The sequence below is a fragment of the Pomacea canaliculata genome, linkage group LG3 (assembly GCF_003073045.1).
Source record: "Pomacea canaliculata isolate SZHN2017 linkage group LG3, ASM307304v1, whole genome shotgun sequence".
Classification (NCBI taxonomy): Eukaryota; Metazoa; Mollusca; class Gastropoda; order Architaenioglossa; family Ampullariidae; genus Pomacea; species Pomacea canaliculata.
The window spans coordinates 22,108,017-22,119,517 of record NC_037592.1 but is presented as its reverse complement, the minus strand read 5'-3'; the positions used below and the strand labels follow the sequence as shown (position 1 = coordinate 22,119,517).

The window sequence follows — 11,501 nt, the reverse complement described above, 5'->3', positions numbered from 1 at the left end:
ACAATCACAGTGCACAGGCAGAGAGGTATACAAAATGCGAGAGGAAAAGAAAACGAACATTTTAACATTCCCACAGTTAACAGTTGATTTTGGAGTACAACCCTATAGATTTGAAGAAGTCGTAAAAATAATAAGAAGATCCAAACCAAATTCACTAGACAGACTGGTAAGTAAATCTTCTCCAGATCGAGGGGGGGGGGGAATTGGTGTTTTACGCCGTGTCAGCAACTAAGGCTATATTACGGCAAGCAGCCAGCCCTGTAAACAGATGCCACTTGCAGAGAAAGATCAGCGTGCCCGAGACGAGAAATGAACTCAGGGCAGCCAACCTTCACTGTATTGGTGACAGGCGCTAACAGCGCTAACCGTTGCGCCACCGGACCGCTTTCTCCAGATCGAAATTTAATGGGCAACAATCCATGTGACTGTTGATAATACCTTTTTACCATGAAAAATAACATTATAAAAATTTGATACATCTATACCGATGTTTAAACGTATTTCTTTCTCATTTTCCTGTATGTAAAATTTATTATTTTCTCACTCGCACGTGTTCTCCTGTTGTTCCCGTGTAAGCACTCATAAGTTTGTCATCCTTAATTTTTTTTTTTAGCTGTTTCAACCACGTACATCAATGGTGTCTTAACACTGTCAGTTGTTTATAGTATTGTGCTGGATAAGGATACGATTGATGATGTGTTTGTGTCTGTGTCATGATGTTACTTGCATACCAGAACCTTGTCGAAAGCAGTTGGTGTTGTATATTTAGTGCTTGGATTATTTTACCAGCAGTCGTACTTGGTTTTAACAGCTCTTTCTTTTGTGCAGTGGCACTGCTGTAGGAAGATTTCTTTGTTTTCCTGACAAGTCAAGACTTGCCTGTACTGTATAAATGACTGAATAAGAATTATCGCCTATTTTCTTTTACAAAAGATTGCATATTTCCTCTTCAAATTCAGCTCATGCAGACAAGAAAAACCGCCCTTTCATCACTTCCGGTTTTCTTGACAAATCCAGGTGTGATTAAGAGAAAAACATTAATATAATATTTCTCGTAAAACACCACCAGAATATGTTTTTGTGATATTCTATGCACTATTTCCAGCGATTTTCGCTGAGCAATCAGGTTAGCCTTTAAACGGACCCTAGTCAAATCAACTTTTAACCACAGGCAAAGAAGCGCCTGCATAAAATTAAAAGTAATGGAATTGTACAAGCGGCACTTATTGGTCAGAAGTTCCATAAATAAACGTTTACAAGAACTTATAATACGTATTTACAAAATAATAAATTTGCATTAAACTAAATTTAAATTTGCACCAAACAAGAGTAAATAATTGTACTTTCATAAAATGTCGCTATAAATATATTGACTCTGTGAAAATGTATCGAGACATATTTGAGAACATTACAATATTTCAAAAGTTTGTAAAAGAGTGGGCCTCTTGAAACTGCATTGGTTTGTCTGAATCATAGTAAGTGAAGGAATCTTTTACACTATTCGGTTAACCTTCCACTGGTATAGAGGCTCAAAAACCTGGCTGTCTTGTCAGGATATCTAAACCCCGATGCAAGCATCAGCAGCCGGCAGGAAGACCTCTGCAATATCGTATCGTGACACCGTCTAATTCTGCACAGTTTGGGTTCATCCGCTGCTTGCCTACGCGGAATGATTTGCTACAGAAGCCGTCCCACTCAAAGGCTGGTGGTCGTCGCCTTCCTGGTGTGTTTGTCTGACGTCGCTCTGCACTATCAGCTCGTCCATAGCAGTATTATCATCGCTGCTGTGTTGTTGCCAGCAATGTTGTTGTGGTATTCTATGATCTTCACTGAGTTCTGGCGAGTGGTCCTTCTTGTCAGTGGCATAGAAGTCATCGTAGTCCTCCAAGACGATGTGCGACAGATCCTCTCGGCTTCGCAGCTGATGTTTTCGGAGGCGTGGCTTTAGCAGATGTTTGATGCGCTGCGATTGGTGAAATATAACCCGAAAGGTAAAAACAATAAATACAACAAGTCATAAACTTGTAAAAGATCTTAATTATTGCCTTCCACTTTAACTCGTGTATATCTTAGTCTGGGAAACGAAGCTACACCACTACACTTGCCATTTCTGACTACAGTGATCAGTTGAAGCGACCTGGTACTCTTGAGAGAAATAAATAGAAATCTATCTTCTGTGATATAACTTTCTCCAGAAGATTCTCGCAGTGTTCCGACAATTCATAAAGCACAAGACCAGAACGATATATGGAAGCAAATGTATCTGTGACATAAGAGGAATAATAACAAGTTGAACGTCTTGAACATTATTATTATATCAGCGGATTTGCACTGATGGTTATTCAAAGAGGGCTTCTTTACACTACCCTATAAACAGCAAAAACAAACGATATATATATATACAATTTTCTGTTGTAAAACACCTTTAGCTTGTCCATAGGGCTGGGATATGACGCTATGTAAGTGTTTACCCAGACCCAGCAGGTTATACTAACCAGGGTTAAATTCGTTACCCGCAGGTAGCAGCTAAAATGTCACATTTATGATTAGACCTATTTTTTCCGGCCGGTAATCAGAAAAGGAGCTTACAGATAATTTTTCTGACATAAGGGTAAATATGGCGAAGATCGTGATTGATTTAATTGTGGAACAAAGAGTAACACATTTTCCAGACCTTATAAATAAAATAGACGATTATGAAGGTATAAACTATTTAGTGAATAACAATTAATAAATCGACGATTAGCATAAATACGAGACACCACTGGCACTTGAAAGACTAACCCGAGTGCACACCAGTTCCAACAGAACGACTTGTTTAAATAAAGTCAGAGGTCGGCAGGGCCTACTACAATGTCCTTCTACCCACATAAACAGGTATAGCATAATACCTGAAGAAATGTACCCGGGGTGGTGAGCATTCTGTAGGTCATGAAGATGGGAATGAACATCACGGAGACGGAAAGCAGCATCCAGCCTATTCCGATGGCCCACGGAGGATACTCGTAAGTCACCATCTTTCGTTTGTAGGACAGCTCCGAGTACAGCACACAGCCCAGAATGAAAATTGCCTGAAACAGCGCAGGATCATAGGGTGAGAGGAGGGTACCTGCTGTCTAGTAAAGTAACATAATGTCCTAGCTCACATGCTGGCTGTAGCCGTGGCAACGTAAGTATATCTACGAGCATTGGTCAACGTTAAAGTCTCTTTGTGCATGGAGATATTTGTTGACATTGCAGTAAGGAACAGAGGGATTATTCACTCTGCTTTTGAGCAATCTTGTACTCAGCTGATTCAGGCGATAATTGCTGAATGCCATAATATTAAAAAGAACTTTCCCCACAGATAATAAGGATGAAACAGCGCGTCATGATTTAAAGAAAGAAAATAAGTATTGAAGGTCTATTGAAAATTGCCTCCTAGCAACAGCATTATCAACACAACCTTCCCCAGGTAGCACACGATGTCACCAATGGCGAGCATACCCATGTTTAAGGGCGTCCGACCTCAGAGTATGCTTTCTGAACATAAGGGGGTTATGACTGTATCTGCTCAGATTTTAATAATGATAATTCTGCAATAACATAATCAACCGAAACTCCTACACTCACATTTTTAAATAAGGAAATTCTAAATCGTCGAAAAATTAACCAAATACTTTACCAGGGTGTACACAGGAGTGCAAAACATCCAGCAGATCTTCATCCACGGACCGATGCGAAATCCGAACATCATTTCTATGTTGTCATAGAAACGATTTACTCCTGTAATACAGAATTCAAGAAGTCTAAACTTACCTCACAATAATGAAAATGCATATTTTATGTATGCTTTTTTAAGGTTATTGTAATCTAAATTCTCTTGCAGGTTATAATGTAAATAACTAAAGGTTAACAATGCCGCTGAAGGCTGAGGTAGCTGACCGGGTTACAGTCCTGTTTAAGAACAACAGCGATAAATACGACACTTTTTATATTCGTAACAACTATAAAGTTTACGGTAAAATTTAGTTTTAGTTGGAAAGATGTCACCACACAATGAGACTGAAGGAGAAAAAGGTACACAGGAACATGCCTATTATCACAGGTATGCTCACACAAACCACACACACACACACAAATATAACTGGAAGCAGATAAACTCTCACTGCGAATCGCAAACACACACATATCAGTACTAAGGAGACATCTTTTTCAAGTTAGGCAGTTAGTGCCAAAGTTTAGTTAAGTGGTGACAGTAGTGTCATCTACCAAATACCAAATGTACACGTATAAGGCTTTATCAATGCATGTTAGGGCTGACTCAAGACAAAACAATTCTCAAATAATTCCTACTTTCGCTATATTAGCCACTGTATTCCTAACAACCTTTCCCATAATGCTAGTCCTTTTGCAATTATCGTGTTACTCTCAGGTCTTGTTCTTGTAATTTGGTTCCTCTTTGTGATTTCTGTATTGATTTTATTCTTCGTTAGTACTGTTGTTTGTTTATTCTTTTAGAGTTCATATGTTATTTGTTTGTTTTCCTGTCCCTCATATGCTGTCCATGTGTTCGTTCTTGTTCTTAAGCGCTAACAGCATGCTCCTTAGGAGTGTGAGTATGCTCTTTACAAATTTTGCATTTATTATTATTATAAATAACTGACCGGCCCCTGTTCAACGATAAGTTTTATCTATTCTTCATCTATATACACACAGAGCTTTCCTCTACATTCTCGTTATTCGTGGCGAAACCACGTCGCAAGGGCAAGAACTCACGAGCCTGAACTAAATTACTCATCGTACTGAACGTGTTGGCTTTCATAAACTTATATCAGTGGATCGGAAATAATGACTGCAATGCTTTAATTATGTCAACCAACAGTTAACTTTCAAAATCAAATGGTTATATTACATTTTATTCCTCTTTTCTGGCGCAGGGTTATGATTGTTTTTGTCTGGAAATAATGGCTTCTTTTTAATGGATGATTGTGGAGAATGGGGGAAAAAAAGACGAAAAAGGAAAATATCACACTTTTGTGCGTTTAGTAAAAGCCGATATGACTTCCTTTCTTCATAAGAATCCATAAACATAAGTCCAGATCGAGGGTCCTACAACATAACAGCAATGCATACAATAAGGCTGTTATGACGCAGGCACTAAAATGTGCTTGCACTACAGCCACCGGTCAAGCAGATACCATTTCTTCCACATACCGTACATATAAGCCACTGTAATGCACTCAAAGAAAGCGACGATGAGCACGACTCGGCTGGAGGAGTAGTAGTCGAACAGCTGGAAGACGTACATCCCTCCCTGTGGACAGGTAATTAAATTACATCGGCTTGATACAATGAGCCACGTCCCGTCACACATTTCAGAAACACAATACCGACACGTTAAACGAAATGCACATCATAAAAACGAAAATCAATAACCCTGTAATTAGTGATAAATAAAAACGTAGGAGACTTCTGAAACTAAACACGGAAAATCAATAGATAGCAGAAGAAAGAACTAAGCACGAGAAAGTATATGTGTGTGTGTGTCGTGGAATAATTGGGAATAAACTGTAAAGTCATGCTGCATGAAAATGATGGATCCCATGTACAAGAAAATCCTGCGGGCTGATGCCCAGCAAACAAGCAAGATTCGGACAAGTTTGGACCAAGCATGGGCCAAGCTAAAAACATTGGCCCAAGCTTGGCCGAATCTTGCGTTGTTTGCTCATATGAGCACTTTACCCTGCTTGGAAAAACAACTTTTCTATATCGCCATTCGTTAACCCTAAAAGCGCCGAATACAGAAAACATAAAATATTTTGGGACTCAAATCTTTTCAGTATTCCGTGCTGCTGAGGCGAAGAGGCATTAGGTAATATCCTCTACACCTGAACATTCTCTCTCCTTCTCTACACACACACACACTCTCGTACACATGCTTCGCACGCACTTGAAATGTTACATTTAAGATGACACATGCACACATTCGCTATCTTATTTTTATGAACACTCTAATATACAAACGCTTGCATTTAAGTCATTTAAGCACTGGAAGTAAGCTGTCGCACTTTCATGGATTCTAGAATGACGAAGCACGGACGTGTATACACTGTTTACCTCGGTTACCATGGATAAACCAATCAGATAGCAGACAACACAGACTCCCGCGATGAAGAGCTCTTTTCTGCGGCCTTGACGTAGCTGACGCGGAAACCGGTCAACAGCGGCTGTGACGAAGCCTTCAACTCCCACAAACTGCAAAAAAGCGACATCGCAGCAGGGTGTGAATATGCGAAGCCTGCATCATTTTAAATGTACAGGTGTGTCCTTCGATGTGTGACAGCCTGACTGATTCTGTGTGCATAGGTGCATTCTTCTGTGGGAGAGCGTGTGTCTCTCTCTCCTCCCACCCTGTGTTAGTGTCCAGTCTCTTGTGTGTGTGTGTGGTGCAGCAGTGCATCTTTCCTTACTACTCTGTGTGTGTGTGATTTTAAGTGTGCAAGTGAGTGTTTATCAGCTTGACAGTCTAAAAGATGCACACACCCTCTGCCGAAAGGTCTGTCATCGATGAACAGAATGCCCGGATAAAATGCACAATTCTGTCTTTACTTGCACACACGACGAAAGGCTACACACGATAATCTTTACTTTTTTCTTTTTGATTGAAGAGTCAAGAGACAGTGAAAACGATGAACACCGTAAATACATATACCTTGCTTTTGTTTGACCAAACGCAAAGTTTGACTATACTATTAATATCGATTAATAATAGTTCATACTATAGTAAAGTATGAGATATATGTATGCACGCAGTTTAATAATAGAGACACAAATGCTGAACCTGACTGTCTATGCCCAGGAGGACGATCATGAGGAAGAACATTACGGACCACAGTGGGCCGATGGGAAGCTGGGCCAGTGCCTCTGGATACGCAATGAAAGCCAAGCCTGGTCCTACAGTAAATCAGGGAAAAGCAGGGCCATGATTTCACGACGTTCCACAAAAAGTTTGCTACCTCGCAAACACTGTCGGCGTCTACCTGTCCTCTTCATTATTTATGCATTCACACGCGTATTGTTGTAGAGAGAGAGAATGAATGAAAAGTAAACACAGAGAAAATAGAGAGAGGAAGGGAGAGATGGAGGGAGAAAGACGCATTCTCTTTGTGAGATTTTGCGAGTCATATGACGATAGGATGTCAAACAGCGCCACTCAGTGGCTAGCATTCAACGACAGTGCACCCCCTAAGCGCTCTCGAACAACTTTAGATGAGCCCTAAACAGTCAACGTGAATAAATTGTTAACAAAATGCGTCAGGTGAATGAATGACTAGTTTCGGTTGCACACGTACTTTCAAACCCAGTGGCATTTACAAAATGGACTAGACTGACGAAGTGAAAATCTCTACCTGGCCAGTGACACTCAAGCACGAGCGTCATAAACAGTTTTTTTGTGCTGTTCACCTTTAAAAAATGTGCGGCCTCCATAATGAACACGCTGTCAAAACAGGGATGTATTCTAAATTTCCGGAAAGACTAATTGCAGTTTGGTTGTTGGTATTTACCACCATGCCAGTAACTTAAGCTGTATTGTTTTACAAAGCGTTACTGTAAAAATACACCACTTGTTAATAGAAGATTACATCATAAAGTGTCACCATGCAGTCTCACCTGACTCAGCCACGTCAGACACCTGGATGTTCTGTCTGTGAGCCATAAAGCCCAGGATAGAGAAGATGACGAAGCCAGCGAGGAAACTCGTGAAGGTGTTGATTCCAGCGAACCAGAGGCTGTCCCTTCAAAGGAAAACATTACATTTTTTTCTCACGGCTTGATCACAAAAAGTTTTTACACAAAGAAAGGATGAAAGAAAAATATTCAGGTAGAAAAATCTAGGATACTTGTTAGGATATAGGTGGCATGTGGAGCACTGTGTGAGGGAAAGCATAGATTAGCCTGGTACAAACCAGTGTACATAAGGTGCATCATGTAATTAAAGTCTTAAAAAGTGTACCCCCTTCCATCGTCCAAGAACAGCCCCTACCGACTGGTAACTGAGGTGCTCTTTGTCTGTCGCAGTCATCTGACAATTACATGTTTCAAACTACGACATATAGAGGAGTCTCTAAATTACTTCAGTGGGAACATGAACTGACTCGTTACCTATTTGCCCAAAAGGGAGCTGGCCCAAAAACTAGTTACACCCTAGCACTGTCTAGGAGTTCCCTAGCTGTCAACATCGTGCCTTTAACATATGGAAAAAATTAAGCAAACTATGAAAAAAAAAACCTGAAGCTGTTGTGATGAAACTTGTTGTAACTGCCCAGAGCAGTCAAGGTCCCAAGGGATATTGAGTAGGAGAAGAAGATCTGGGTCCCTGCATCTGCCCATACCTTAGAGACAAATATGTCAACGAGGACGGTAATAGAGCTTGTAATTGCTGAAAAAAATTGTCTTGTGTATTATGTCGGTTTATATAACAAAAAGTAATAAGTTTAGTCTTTAAGCACACTTGGTGTAGAAGGAAAAAGTTTATTTTTTGTAAAAATTATAGTATAGGTTGTCTAAACAGTTATAGGTCGTTCATTACAATTTATCTTCATCGTTGTTTTAACAACCAAAACACAAACCAACACCGCAGCACCTGTGGATCTTTGAGGCGTTGCCAGTCAGGCAGCAGGTAGTATTTCAGTCCTTCAGCGGCGCCCTCTAGTGTGACTCCTCGCACGAGCAGCACAAACATGAGCAGGTAGGGAGCGGTAGCAGTGAAGTACATGACCTACACAATGGAACATACACAAAAAATAGACAGAAAAAGATATAGACAATAATTATATTCATCACAGATATTTAGGAAGACACACACACACCACGCTCCTCGTTACCCCTCCCCCAACCACACATCCTATCTTAATTTCTTTCAGCCTCCAGGAGTTTTCGCAACGGCGTTCGAGTTACCGCTACAACGTCTGACCCAGTTATTCAAAGTCCTCGTTCATCTGTTCCTGTTTACAAATACGTTTCTCAAACACAATAGTTGAAGTGATTTAAGCCGGCAATTATAGTAACCCGTGTCGAACGAGGTAATGACGACTGCACATTCCACCTGTCACACTCCATCTGTCACCTTTCCGGACGATCGGATGCCCTTCCAAATGCAGAAATACACGATGACCCAGGCCAGCAGCAAGCACAGGGCCAGGTCCCACTTCACACTTCCGGGTTCACCCACCCCAGCAGACAGGGACAAGACTTTACGCCTGAAGAAGGACAACAGTAAAGGTGAACGTGGTAAGTAAACATAATCCAAAAGGGTAGAAAAAATTAGAAAGAAAAAAGGAAGGCAAGAAGGTGAGAAAAAGAAGACAGAAGTCAATAACAAATGAATAAGTCACGTTTAAAATTTGATTGCTTAGAGGGTAAAGAATGTAACATCCAAGAAGTATCAAATTTATTTTACACACACTTGGATTAAGGGTGAATATTTAGTTCGTAAACTGTTTATTTCTGATGAACGCTTAGGTTTCACAATACAAAAGCTACAAAACTACAGCTGTAAGAAAAAAAAAAACAATACCAACTCCCAGAATTCGGTGACTGGATCCATCACACGACGGGACAGTTTCTGCGTGACATTGTGAGACTGGCCTAGGAGCAAAACTTCGTTAGTCAGATTCCCAGTCCAGTAGTCTTGGTCACTGATGGTCGTGTTGGTCGCCACAGATGTGTTGACGCCCGCGTTGCTGCCGTCGAAGACAGTACAGTTTGGCGAGTTCCACTCATTCTCACAGTGAGACCACGGAAGCACAGAGTTGAAAGAAGCGAATATGTAGTACAGAGCCCACGGTAAGAATTACGTTGTACTCGCAATTCAGAAGAAAGACTATCACTGCTGTTGCAAAGCCGATGCCTGAAAAATCGGTTAACTTAAGAATAACGGTGGTGACATCCTGTTAAGAATGATAGAATAAACTTACCATTATGAATAAGTTGCCTTCAATTAAAAAGAAAAAGAGTAAAGACATAGGCTAAAATTATCATCTTAATCATAATTTCCATAAGATGGAAACAGTAAAGTGAACGACTGGAATGTCCTTTCAAGAATACATCTTGATTGCCACTAGGGAGAAAATGTTATTACAGAAAATACAAAAATCGGGAAAAGGAAATGATAATCTAGGAATTAATGAGTAGAAACGACATATAAGAGCATCGTGTGAATCTGAAAGCGAAAATTAGGCTACAAAATAACTTTAGGTAGGAGAAGCAACGGGTAACCATTGCTTAAGACGGTGTAAAGGGCTGATTACCTTGCATCAAAGGTACGATCTTCCAGGTGCCGACACCGCCTTCCGACATAAACTGGCCCAAGGCGACCTCCAGGAAGAACATGGGTATTCCACCAACCACCACGGCCAGTGCGTAGGGGATGAGAAACGGCACCTGCAATGAGACATCAACACGTTATACCCGGCTAACGAACGCCGTCCACAACACTTCCACTACCACCATCACCGGATATGCAACCTTCTTTATCATTGTCGTTACTGCGACCACCATCGTCATTAACGTCTTCCTCAAACCCTTCATGGCTCTGCTGATTTAATCAGGATGATGGATGCGGCATTCCCGCCTCCCCAGTGAAGCGACATTTAGCGACTAGGCTTTGAGAATGTTAGAGAAGAAAACGGCTGCTGTAGCAACAAGATTTCTAATTTATGAACGACTGTGAAATAGAAAAAAATACATTTTGTTATTGTTAGCAAAGTATTGTGCAATTTGGGCCAGGAAAAACTATTGTACATGTACATCCGGGGACTTGGGAGCCAGGCTGGTACTTATCACACTCAGTGTTGTCTGTAACGAGACTGTGCTAAGTATGTCTTACTCGAAATAACTTGCTCTGCTCACGAGATGCCTGCTATCTTTTGTAAAGTATCGCGTCCTGACATGCATGGCCTGACACCATACCCTGGGGGTAGATTGCTAGGTGTGCATTAGCTAGACCACGACATTCACCATTCACTCTGCCATTCACCAGTCCCTGACCTCCTCCATTCTTGTAACACAGGAAAGGGAAGCGCCACACGTTGCCCAGGCCCACAGAGAAGCCCACACACGCGACTAGGAAGTCGATTTTACGAGCCCACTGCTCGCGCCTGGACAGCTTCGGGGTCTTCGTGAAGACCTTCTCCTCGAAGGTGAGGGCAGCGGCCTTGACCTTGGGTAAAGAAGACAGCGATGGGCTCTCGTCGTCCGCGGATGTCATGGTCTGTGCCTCCACACACCACACGCTGCGATTACACGCGAATATCTGTAACAGCAAACAAAATCTGAACGAGCCTTAGAGGACACTCGTCTTAAGCTGCAAATATTTCATGTGGACCTTTACCAAGATGATGTTCACCAATGGGACCTAACTATAATCCTGTTTTATGAGTGTTTTTAATGCCAGTGGGTTTTAGATGGCAATAGGTTTTGATGAGGGAGGCTATAATCTTGCTGGTCTCCACTTTAGG

General features: G+C 41.2%; 1 pseudogene; it reads right to left on the bottom strand.

The window, feature by feature from the left end:
- Positions 1-600: 600 nt before the first annotated feature.
- On the bottom strand, positions 601-11,168 carry LOC112560243 (annotated as a pseudogene).
- Positions 11,169-11,501: the final 333 nt, after the last annotated feature.